The sequence below is a fragment of the Polyodon spathula genome, chromosome 3 (genome assembly GCF_017654505.1).
Source record: "Polyodon spathula isolate WHYD16114869_AA chromosome 3, ASM1765450v1, whole genome shotgun sequence".
In the NCBI taxonomy this organism is placed as follows: domain Eukaryota; kingdom Metazoa; phylum Chordata; class Actinopteri; order Acipenseriformes; family Polyodontidae; genus Polyodon; species Polyodon spathula.
The window spans coordinates 21,914,431-21,927,022 of NC_054536.1; the positions used below are offsets into that span (position 1 = coordinate 21,914,431).

Genomic DNA, 12,592 nt, shown 5'->3' on the forward strand with positions numbered 1-12,592 from the left:
AAAAAGGATTATCACATTGTATAAATGTGAACATATTACAGAAGGAACATAACAATTCTGCTGGTTTTTAATTTAAAATGCAAATGAAAATACTCTATGCAGTACTGGTTTTAGTTGGGAATTTTTTTTTTTATTCTTAAGCACTCACTGGTGGAGTTTGCTGATAAATATGTACTCATCAAATGCACAACACTGTGCAGCATGAGCTACAATTACAATGAACTTTAGGCTATCAAAAACAAATATACTTGTGATATAAACAGAATATTACAAACCACTCGCCTGTCAGAGCTTGCGATTTACTGTGACATCCTCCTGCGGCAAATAAAAACCATATAACATGAATGATCACTCAATATCCTCTACATATTATTTCTTAAACTAATATTAACAGATTTCAGAAAGGATATCATCACACTTCCGCTGGTACTCGGTTAACAGGTGACTGTAAAAAAAAAAAAAAAAAAAAGACAATTCACAAAAGTTTGTTGAAAAAAAAAAGTTTGACATACAGGGAGATGTCTCCATATACTGTACTTTTTTATTCTGATACCTTATGCTAAATAATGCCTTTAGGCAGCCTGTTGAAGCAGCGCTCTTGGTATATGTAAAATTGTGGAACGTAAGGACACCTCCACTATACCCTAGTAGCTGTGGATGTACACTTGATCACATATGTTTTTATAAAGGATCATGAAACAGAACACTTGTCTATCATACATAAATGACATACTATATTTTTTTTGCTTCAGTTATGGTTAAACAAGTGTGACACATATCTTATTATTTCATTCTTAGCCCGTTCCAACCCTTGTCCGTTTTTTCAGGGAACACAAAAAAATACATAGCTGAAAGGAAGGGGTTTTAAAATAAATATGATTCCTTTTAGATGTATCATAGTTGGTTTTGTTGATACAGTACTATTTTCAACAGAAGAAGTATTTTAATTCAGAATGACATGATTCATGAAATCATCACTTGCCAAAAAAAGACAACTGTGAGCACACGGACTGTAATACGGTACATACTTTCAAATCCAGCATGTATTGTAGCAGTATATAAAATTCCCCATTAAAGACCCAACAGCAAAATTAAATCAAAATGTTACCCATGCACAGAACTGATTAAAACGTAAAATGCAATGCAATTTAGAAAAAGATTTAAAAAAAAAAAAAAAACCAGTTTCCAGAATTAAAACAGTATCCAAAGTCAGTATTTAAAATTGCAGAATACAGTGCTCGATAAGGCCTTAATGTCACAGTTCACTTGCAAATGAAAATGCACAAAAGCAACTAAAGATCACAGACTCTTAAAAAATGCATCACAGTATCTAAAACTGTTTAATGATTAACTGTTACATTACTGTAGCTTGTCTCGTTCACTTTGTTTTTGCTGCATTTTCGTCAGGTGAAACTGGAGGAAGCGCTGTGTAACTGCACAATAAAAAACGTGGGCTGTGATAGATAAACAAGTACATTGTAACATTGAAAAGATGGGCTTTGTATCAGAAAACTGGTGATGTAGTTGGAAATCGCGTGTGACGGGTAAGTGCATTAATCTTACATTATCGTGTATCTGGGTAACTGAACTGACTGATGACTGATTGTTTATATTGTTAGCCAACCAGGGTTGCATAGCTGTTGTGTTGAAGATTAGTCATTGCTATACTAATAATTAATATCACTAATATCAGTAATAATATTATTATTATTATTATTATTATTATTATTATTATTATTATTATTATTATTATAATAATACAAGGCTGTAGGGTCCAGTGGTTAAAAAAAACGGGCTTATAACCAGGAGGTCCCCGTTTCAAATCCCAGCTCAGCCACTGACTCACTGTGTGACCCTGATCAAGTCACTAAATCTCCTTGTGTTCCGTCTTTCGGCTGAGACGTTGTAAGTGACTCTGCAGCTGATGCATATTTCACACACCCTAGTCTTGTATTTTGTAAAGCACTTTGTGATGGTGGTCCACTATGAAAGGCACTATATAAAAATAACAATTATTATTATAATGTCACTAGAAACCTGAGAAAATTACAGCCTTATACAATATACAGTTTTGGTGTTATTTGTTATAATTATACACGGTGACACGCCAGAAATTGTACCAGCAATGTTTATGTTTAACAATTTAATAAGTGTTGAAAACAACACTGAAAATAGAACTTTAAAAAGAATAAATAAAACAACTTTATTATTTACAATTAACTTTAAACTGGGGGTGCACAGGGAAACTACATGTACAGGTATTATATTCATGAAAACCTAATCAGAAAATTTGCTTGGCTTTTTCGAAGGCTGACAATAATTTCCTTGCCACTCAAGGTCCTCTGCTTTCTGAGGGCCATCAGTCTACAGTGCTTGACATCCCACGGGGGAGCATGTGGCTGACGTCATTTATTGCTAAAATAATTTTTTCTAAGAGTACTTGTATATTCGGTTCTTTGACAATTTTCTCCCCTTCTCTGCAGATTACAGTTTAAATCCACAGGCCACTGTTTGTTTTGGTGTTGAGTGCTTTGTTGTGTTCATGTACTGGTGGTAGTGTTTTTAATGAAAATGAGGTTAGCAGTTTTATCATCAACCTTATTATACATGGGCAGTCTTATTATACACAGGTCTACTGCCACCACCGTGTATAGTAAGACTGTATATCCCTGAAATTTGTAGGGAAATTGTTGTTCACTGTGTATAATAATTCTTTCACAAACCTAAAGCTATTTGCTTCAGTGGAAAAAAAAAAAAGAATACTTACTCTGTGTCAATTATCTTTTGCTTCAGTGCTAGTATTGCAGCTACATATTCGTTTAAATTCTGAAATGACATGAAAATAGAACGTCAATATTATAATGCAGTGCTTTTCAAACTGTGGGTCACAAATACTTGTGCAATTTTAAAACGGACATCACTTTTGTGTAATTTAACAGGTTCACTCTACCACTTATTTTCATTTAAGAAACAGGTAAGCTATTTTTAATTTTTTTTTTATTGGTACATTGTTGATTTTACTCACAGTGAGTCCTTACCTGCCTGAACTGGTTACCAATTATATTTTTTTTCCCCCACTGTTGCATGCGAATTGACGCTAAGGTTGAACGGAGTTAAAAAAAAAAAACGCTGCAATAGAAACTTACCACCAATAAAGATTTAAAAATGAACCGTTTTCTGAAATGGTGGAAATGGCAGTATGGGGAGTCGAGTTGCACTGCAAGCAAAATGCAGATGGTGAGGTTCCGAGCAGCAGTAATAAACCAAGAAGACGAAAACCTGATCCAAAATATTTGGAGTTTGGTTTTAAATGGGATGGTTCAAAGGAGGCCAATGCCTTTTTTTTCTGTTATACACCAAGCAAATGGTTTCCATTACGCTGAGGGAAAATGCAAATGGTCAACTTGATTTGATTCCCCTGTCTAATGACACTCTTTCCAGGTGTATTCACACAGTGTGGCTGTTGATGTGTACATGTAAGTGCTGCTCAGATGCTGACCTACATTAGATCTGAGAATGATGGAAAAATCGAAGAGGAATTTCTGTTACTTTCCATTACTTCAATGTTCTATGGGAATAGCTCTTCGCTGTTTTGCATGGTTTTGTCTTCCATGCTGGTTTGGAATGGCTGTGCTGTGTAGGTATTTGCAGTGACAGTGCTCGTGCAGTAACTGGAAAAAAACAGCAGGTTGTTGAAAAAACACCAGAGTGCAGGCTGTTACACCACAAGCTGTTTGGACTCACTGAACACAGGCAAGCCCTTGTTGCAAAAATAATGCCACCTGTTCCTAAACAAAGTTCTCGATGCTGTTCACATTGTCAACTTCATCAAGAGTCGTCCAACAAATGCAAACCTATTTGGAGTTTTACGTGATGAGATGGAAGCAGATCATCGACAGCTACTTTACCACACAAGTTAGCTGGCTGTCTCGAGGTAAGGTGCTCAGATAATTTGTTGGTGCTAAGAGAGAAAGTGATAATTTCTCTTTTTGACAATGAATCTCCACTGGCTGAAAAGTGTGTACATGCTAAATGGCTTGCTTTGCTAGCCTACCTAGGAGATACCTTTGATCACTTAAATGTTCTTAAAACTTTTTTACTCTCACTGACAAAATCGAAAGCTGGATAAAGAAGCTGTTCTTGTGGTATTTTCATGTGAACCGTGGCAGTTTGGAAATATTTTTTGCACTGGATGACTTTTTGGATGACAGTGCCTTGCAAAAGAATGACTTACAACTAGGGATTCACTGATAATCAGTAGCCTACTGACATGGCACTGATTCAAGGAAAAAAACATAAACGGCTTTCGACAGTTTCTGTTATTTTAGCCGATAATGTACACCGATATTCACTCTTGAATTTCTTCCAGCACAGAATTGGTCATGCGTGCTTACTAATGATGCAAGACCACAGAGACAGTAATTTTCCCAGTGCTGTGTAACGTACAATCATCCTGCAGGAAATAAGTCTAAAAAGAGAGGCGTTTGGATTTTTTTAAAATATCTGAAGACAATAGGAAAGCGAGATGTGTGCAGCAGAACAGACTTGATGCTACATTAAATCCAAAGTTGAACTGTGAGTAAACTATTATTCTGATGCTTTTTAAAAATAAATAGGTTGATTCCTAAATAATATTGATGGTTTAAGCTGCTATTATTATTATTATTATTATTACTTAATGTACTTCAAAATTACCTTTTGTAATTTTTGTTTATCTTGCTTACTCTGCATTGGTTGTGGATGTGTTCTGCGGCATTTTGAAGCAGGAATGGATTACTGTGCCGTCTTTTGTTAAGTACCCAGATATTTGTATGAGATCTTTTTTTGTTTTTGATGAAGTCGAAAAATTTAAGTTGTGCTGCATTTTTAAGCAGTGTGTGTTTAAAACAAGAATTTAACGAAACGTTGTTGTAGTTGACATTGCGAAGGCTACATTTTTCTTTTCTACTGTACAGTACAGGTCGAAGTTATAATATGAAATGTTTGACAGCAAGTGGCTACAAAAGTTAATGTTACATCATATATATATATTTATTTTTTCTACAGAAGTGTTTTTAGTAGAACAAACGTAAAATGTTAGTTGGTGTGACTATGTTGTAAAACAAATGTATAAATTGCTGTCAAGCACAAAAATATAATACTACGTTATTCTCTGTATTCATTTTACAAATGATAATAACAATAATAATAATAACAATAATAATAACAATAATAATAATAATTTTCTGAAGTAAATGCAACAAGTAAACAATACCTGTTCATTATTGTCAAAGTAAACAGTATCTGTTTATTTTTAACATTTATAATTAGTTTAGTTATAGGCCCTATGTCTTGTTCTAGTTCAGAAAATTGCTAGTCATATTTTTATGCATTAAATTTAAAATGAGTGCATATTTAGGATTATTTAATGCGTAATAACGGTAGGTACGCAGCTTATCTGGACTGCTGGACTACCCTGGAAAGGATCGAAAAGCAGAGGGGTGGATTAGAAATTATTTTATTGCAGAAATTACTTTATGTGCTAATTTGCCACTTCCAACAGAAATCGCATTGGTGGATCTTTCTGTGACAAGACATTGACGCTCAGATTTTCTCAACAATCTTGCTAACTTTTGGATTTCTTTTCCTAGACTAGCCAGAGCTATCATCTGCAGCACTGAAAACACCCATACCGTTTTCATCTACCTAACTTTGTTCACTGAAAAACAGGTATAGGGCCTGCCTCACCAATGAAGATGACAATTGCCTTTACCTCAGCAGCAGAGCCCCATTTGCACTTTCCACAGTATTTAATGTACTATTTCATGTATGATGCTACTATCATGTACTAAACACTTTTTTTTCTAACTGTATAGCATGTATTATGCATTTCTCTGTATTTAAAGTATTATGGATTTTCTTGATGTTACCGCATCTTGTAAAGCACTTTGTGATGGTGGTCCACTATGAAAGGCGCTATATAAAATAGAGATCGACTGATTGATTGAAGGTCTTCTGTTCATCCAAACAAGCGCACCGCTCTCATTAAGTAATGTAAAATGTTTTATTTTTACTGCTGTCTATAAAAAATAGTCAATTATACTGTGTATTAAGAATAACCAATAAATAAATATTAGTTTGGTTAATACTGCCTTGTAAGTGATGTTTTATTATCAGCACTAACTATTCTGCAATAACACAAGATAGAGGGTCCTGTAGTATTTTTTGTTGTTAAAAGGGGGGTCGCAGTGCAATGAAGTTTGAGAACTACTGTTTTTTTTTTTTTGTTTGTTTTACTTTCTTTTGCTTCTGATCCTTCTGTTTGTCTTGGTAGACTGTGAGCAGAATAATATTGTTTTTCTTTTGCTCACATTTATAATACAGTTAATATGTAACATATTGTTGAGTCTATAGATATTAAGAGAACAAATGTGTAGTTTTATTAAAAGTTTTCTTTGATTTGTTTTATATTTTATTCTTGAAGTTCCCCCATGAAAATTTCTGCAGCTTATTAAATTGTATTTTGGATTTTTTTTTTGTCATAATAAAATAACCACAAATAAACTGATAATGTTAAACATACAAAATCAAACCGCCTTTATCAATCATGCTTTAAATCATTAGCATATATGCACAGCACATGGGGGTGTGCTGATCGGTCCTACAAATGTACACTATTTTAAAGAATGTCCATTGTGTAGAACAGTGGGTTCCACTTACAGTGCCTACAGAAAGTCTACACCCTAATTTTCACCTTTTGTTGCCTTATAGCCTGGAATTAAAATGCATTAAAATAGTTTTATTTTTTTCATTTATCCACACATCCTGTGTGTGTGTGTGTGTGTGTGTATATATATATATATATATATATATATATATATATATATATATAAACTATATATATCTAGATATACACACACACACACACACACACACACACACACACACACACAATAAACACACACTTAAACTTTTTTTCCCTTAACAGTGTGGAGTTTGGTGTGTAGATAAGCAAAAAAAAAAAGCCTCATTGAATGCATGAAACTCTGAGGCACTGACACAACAAAATGTGAAAAAAAGTTCAAGGGGGTTTAGACTTTCTATAGGCACTACATTTTAAATGTCTGATTATATTACGTATAGTCGATGTTAAAAAACACAATAAAAAAACGAAGAATGTATACATTTTCTTTAAAAAGAGGAGGGGAATAAATTGTCTATGATTCTGCTTTATATTTTCTATATACAGTACTAGGTCTTGGAGCTGGTTCCCATGATCAGTCTAACTTGTCCACTTGGTCAGAGATAAACTAATTAACTGGGTCGTCTGATTAGTATAATGCAATTAAATTTTGTTCAGTTCATTGGGATTTTCAAGTTCAGAAGTTAGTCCACTTGAATGGAATATGATGCACAGCAGTTCTGGTTTCTGATTAAGTTTAATGTCCATAGCACATATGATGAAACACATTTTCCCAAGTTAGCTGCTACTTTGTGAACGCCTGGGCAATCACTGTGCTGATGGAAACAGTATTTGCAGAAGATATGAACATGACATCAGCACAAAACAAGCCAGATTTATTCCCCAATCAGAGAGACACAAAAATCACACTGGACATTTCCATCAGTGTGTTCCATAAGTTTACCAACTAAAGCAACGAGATTGTTGGCATTAGGCAGTGTTTTAGCTGATTGGACAGTACTGTCGCACCAAGTAGCCAATACACACCTCTCAGCAATAAACAGACTGTCTAGCAAAGCAGAGCTCTCTGACAAACTGATTAACACAGTCATTCTGCACTCTCTTTTATTAAGGTGTGTGAAAGCCGTACAAATGGATTGCTTGTCTCAATTCGCTTTCTTGTTTTAGTTTAATGTGTCGCTTACTTTCAGTATGTTCTTTTATTCTGTCAGCGCGAGCATGTACCTCAATGCAGCAGTATTTGCAACACTATGCGTCCTCTGCCTCATATGGGCAATTTCTGCATTTGGCTTTTTGTATACTTCGAAACATTTGTTTTCTTTTCAATATTTATAAACTGATTTACATGTTCTCCTCATTCCTTGTCCAATCAAAATATTATATTTTTGTGCAAGTATTTCAATTTAGTTTTTGATCAAGCTAGTTACTACGCCCAGCACTTGTAACAATAATCAGACTGATTGGCCAACAGAATCAGGTGATAATGTGTGTGCATAGAATCAGGTGATAATGTGTGTGAACAGAGAACCAATGTGGAACGTTTGAACAACATTTGAGGGTCCTACTAATTACCAAACTACCACAAACAATCCTTAAAAATAAACAATGCATTTACTATTTGACAATCATCAATGCTAAATAAATAACAGATACAAAACATATACATAATTTGATGCAATATACTTTATTGCCTTGCAGTGAAGTACTTTACGATAAGATGTTTACACATAAATTACACCAAAGTTCCTGACACAGCCAGAAGGCTGGTTTACTGCAGGTTCCTGTCATGAAGGGGAGATACAGGTGAGAAGAGAGAAAAAACACAGGAAAAAAGGGTACAATCAATGATAAAAGGCATTTACACATAGATCACACCAGGGGTCCCGACACAGGCAGAAGGCGGGTTTACAGTGGGTTCCTGTCATGCAGGGGGCATAATGTGGAAGGAGGATAGATTAGAAATTGATGAAATAGGTTCTCAAGGATTATGTCCATTACCTGTGTTGTATAAAAATTAAGTAAGTTACGTTTTGTTATTCTCATTTATATAAACATTGAAGAGTGAAGTACTGCCCTGAAACACAATAAAGTATCGGCTCAAATGATTTTAATGCATTGATGTTTATGATATTGTTTGTGGTAATTAGGAGGACCATCATTTGATCCTCTGACATCTAAACATACTGTACACTGGGATGCAATGTAAGGCTGCTTATTACAATGTCCATGTAAAAATAACAGCATTTTTTAAAATAATTTAGTAGTCGGCAATTCTTTTTTTTATTATTTTCTCCTAATTTAGAATATCTAATTACTATTTAAGCTTGGCTCACCGCTACCACCCCTGCGCTGACTCGGGAGCGGGGAAGACGAAAATACGCTGTCCTCGGTTGTTTGCACTCCGGGCACTCCCGTCCACGGTCGGCAAGAGGAATAGCTTGGCCTCGAGGCCATAGGGTGGATCCTGCACTCCATGCGGAGGGCCTTTACTGGATGCACCACTCGGGAGCGCCCGAAAAAAAAACAGCATTTTAATCAAAATATTGTGTATTTCCAGAAAATACTGAATAGTATTGGAAAAGTCAGGTATAAATCAGTAAACACCGAGGTTCAGTTAAAAAAAAATAAAAATAAATCTGTATTTCAGTAAAATTCTGAATAAACCAGAAATGCTGAACACTAGTTATATTGCATTATTATATGTAAATACACCATTACTAACTGCATAGTGCTTGGAACAGCTCAATATTGTTATTGTGAACAGAAATTGATTAAATTGCTCAAATGCGTTATAAGTAAAGACAGTAAGGCCAAGAACTAGAAAATAATCACCACCATGACCCTGCCCATTAGGTTTAGAAAAGGAAAAATTGGTACTCATAGCAAGCGATTTTATTATTACACTGAATTATGCACAAACAACAGAATTAGAACGGAAAGTTGTTAAATTATTTGTATATACAGAATGCTCAAAATAGGAGTGGCTCTCTTCTAGACTGTTTAATTGAACTGTTAAATCTCCATCCAGACCCTAAAATAGTTAATTACAGTGGCATTTCAGAGTTACGTAAATCTAAAGTAGTCCTAACACTGAAAATGAGTGTTCAACGGTTAATACATGTGTACATCTGCTATTAAGACCCTTAACCTGGCGAAAAATAGTACAAAGACACAGCACACCAATACAACATTGAGTTTGACAGGCTAAACAAAATTCAGTCATGCAGCTTGCTCAGGTCCACTAAAATTGTCCGTACTAGCTTTGAAATCGGTCCAGCCTTTGTCTCAACACAAAAACAAACTAGCAAAACGTCGACATAAAATAGACGTGAATTCCTTATACAGGTGATTGGTAACTAGAAAATAGTGTAAATCCTAGTGTTTTACATAAAGGCAAATATATAGTCTGAACATTTTATTTAAAAAAGTCATCTTTATGAAGTTACACCAGTACTCAGTTCTAAACCCCGTACTTGACATAAACTGAGAAGGAATATTGAGAAGTAAGGCTGTGAATGTATGTACTAATTTATAAAGTGTGTTTACCTACCTGCTGTAATGCAGTACAGTTCTGACAAATTCCTATCGTTGCGTCCAAAGCGATTCCCGCTGTTTGAGAGTGAGTCTCCCCGGGCATCATGATAACAGATGACAAGATACAAACCAGACAAAGTAAAATTTAATGAAACAATATTAATTAACACTTGTCAATACTTAAACTGTAAAAAAATTCAACATCATCCCACAAACGCAACACACAACGCACACCACATTGACTCAGGACCCCAAACAAGATGCGGGTGCTCTTAAAATGCCTGTTTTGCAAAAATTGTTCGCCTTACACATTTCAGCAAATAAAACAAATAACTGATTTTTTATTTTAACTAGTGTTCATTGATGATAATGTATTTAAATTGTATATATTTGTTATTGTGTTATTTACATTAGGGAAAAGTTTATTAAAATTAGGAAAGCATTAAGGCAACTAACAACAAGGCCCCAGATGTGTCAATTTTTGGTTTGTAACGAAATACGTATACATTATGAGAGGCCTGAACCGCAGCGGGCCGGGAGAGGGGGCTTCTGTCATGGTTCGTGACAGTTCTTACATACGTGTAGTTTCACGTACGTAAGGGATGCTTTTTTCATATGTTCGTGATAATATCTATGGAAAGATATTTACGGATTTCCATATTATTATCATTATTACTTATTCATATTAGCAGACGCCTTTATCCAAGGTGATTTACACTTTCACTGTGCATTAAGTAACAAATACAATAAATAAAATACATATGTTAGAATTACAATAAATGAATAACAAAGCAGTATTATAATAAGAAGTTTGCAGAAGCCATCAGTCCAGTGGGTTGGCATGTTGCTGGTGATGCAGTGCTGGAATCGAGGGTGCTGAGTGTAAATCAGTGCGCAGTACTAGAGTGAGATCGGTGGGGTCTACAGCGCAGCATGTGATTGGTGATATAGCAGATAAATGTATCACAAGCGATGTGGCAACCTTGGATTGGAGGAGAAACAGTTGCACTCGTTAACCAAGAGGTATTGACTGATGGTATATAAGGGGACATAGCAAGGTGATCTGTTCCTTTGTTTATGGTTAAGCTGAACCAGAAGGAGTACTGTGAATTACAGTGAGTGTTTTGTTTGTTTGTTTTGTCATGTCTAAAAATTTACTTGTTTGTTATTATTAGATGGCTAACACAATCTGGAGCTGACGCTTAAGGCCAGCACTAAACCCGGACAATACTGCACTATTGTACACTTAAAAATTCTATTTCATCACAAGCACTATAAAACTCACTCTTGTAATTGTGTGTGTGTGTCTATGTGTTCTACTGTGTTTATTATTTACAGACTGTGTCTTATTTTGGGACTGCAACCCATTGTTTTGGAACAGTGCAATATACATTGCTGTGTATTGCCTGTGATTATTCTTTGTGGTCTCCAGATGAGGATTATAAAAATCAAACCCATTTGGATTGTGAACTTTGTTTGTCTTCTGTTTCATAATCACATCACCACTACACCTGCACACTGCAAACCCAGAAAAAACCCTGTAAACTGGGGTAAATGGTTTGTGAATACAGCCTTACATCTTTGAAAATGGTGACGCACTTGTGTTAAATGTTAAATCCAGATGTTTCACTTTAATTTTGTCAGATAAACCTGTTTGCCTGGATTCCAGCCAGTGCATTGAAACATTAACAAATGCATCTCTGCAGGTTCCCAGCCCAGAAAAATGAAATCATTCCAGGGTGCCTCGCTTTAATTAAAGGAGAATGAGAAGGAACTGAAAAGAGGCCAGGAATCATCAGTAGCTAATATTACATTCCACTTCAGGTTTTTTTTTTTATTTTAATTGCTTTGTTTTTATTCTGGACTAAGCTCATGTTAATTGAACAGACTTGGTAAAGTTTTATTAAATCAGTTGTAACAGATCTAAAAGGGTAAAAAGTAATTAGTACGCTGAGGATGTTGTAAAAGAAAGCTACTGTATAGCCTTATTCAGAGCACTGTGAAATCAGTACATGTTCATTTTGTTAGCACTACATTGATATACAACCCAGACAGTGACATTTTATAAGGGCACCTGGTGTGTTTGATTTAAGTTCTCTCACAAATATTTTCTCAGTTCACTAGTCCTTCCATTTCCCTCAGAACAGGTTTAGCATGGGCAGCAGTAATATGATCTTCCCCACACTAAACCAAACCACCAGAAAGTGCCTGAACTCTGCCTAGGACAGACCATGCTTTTATATGTTGTAAACAGTCTGATGGCTAACCGCTCACTGGCCTCCCTGTAAATGTGCCCATTAGTTAAGGTGACCATATGGCTCTGTTTTCAGCAGGACAGGTTGGAGGAGTTCAGGCTTTTCAACACACAACTGCATT

The 12,592-nt window shown here is 35.3% G+C and overlaps 1 long non-coding RNA gene across 1 annotated transcript; it reads right to left on the reverse strand.

Annotated features, from left to right (window-relative positions):
* Nucleotides 1-65: 65 nt before the first annotated feature.
* On the reverse strand, nucleotides 66-10,458 carry LOC121312860. Its single transcript, XR_005949911.1, has 3 exons — nucleotides 10,233-10,458; nucleotides 2,768-2,826; nucleotides 66-445 (listed from the first exon to the last, which is right to left on the reverse strand). It is a non-coding gene; the product is annotated as an uncharacterized LOC121312860 (long non-coding RNA).
* Between the last annotated feature and the right edge of the window lie 2,134 nt (nucleotides 10,459-12,592).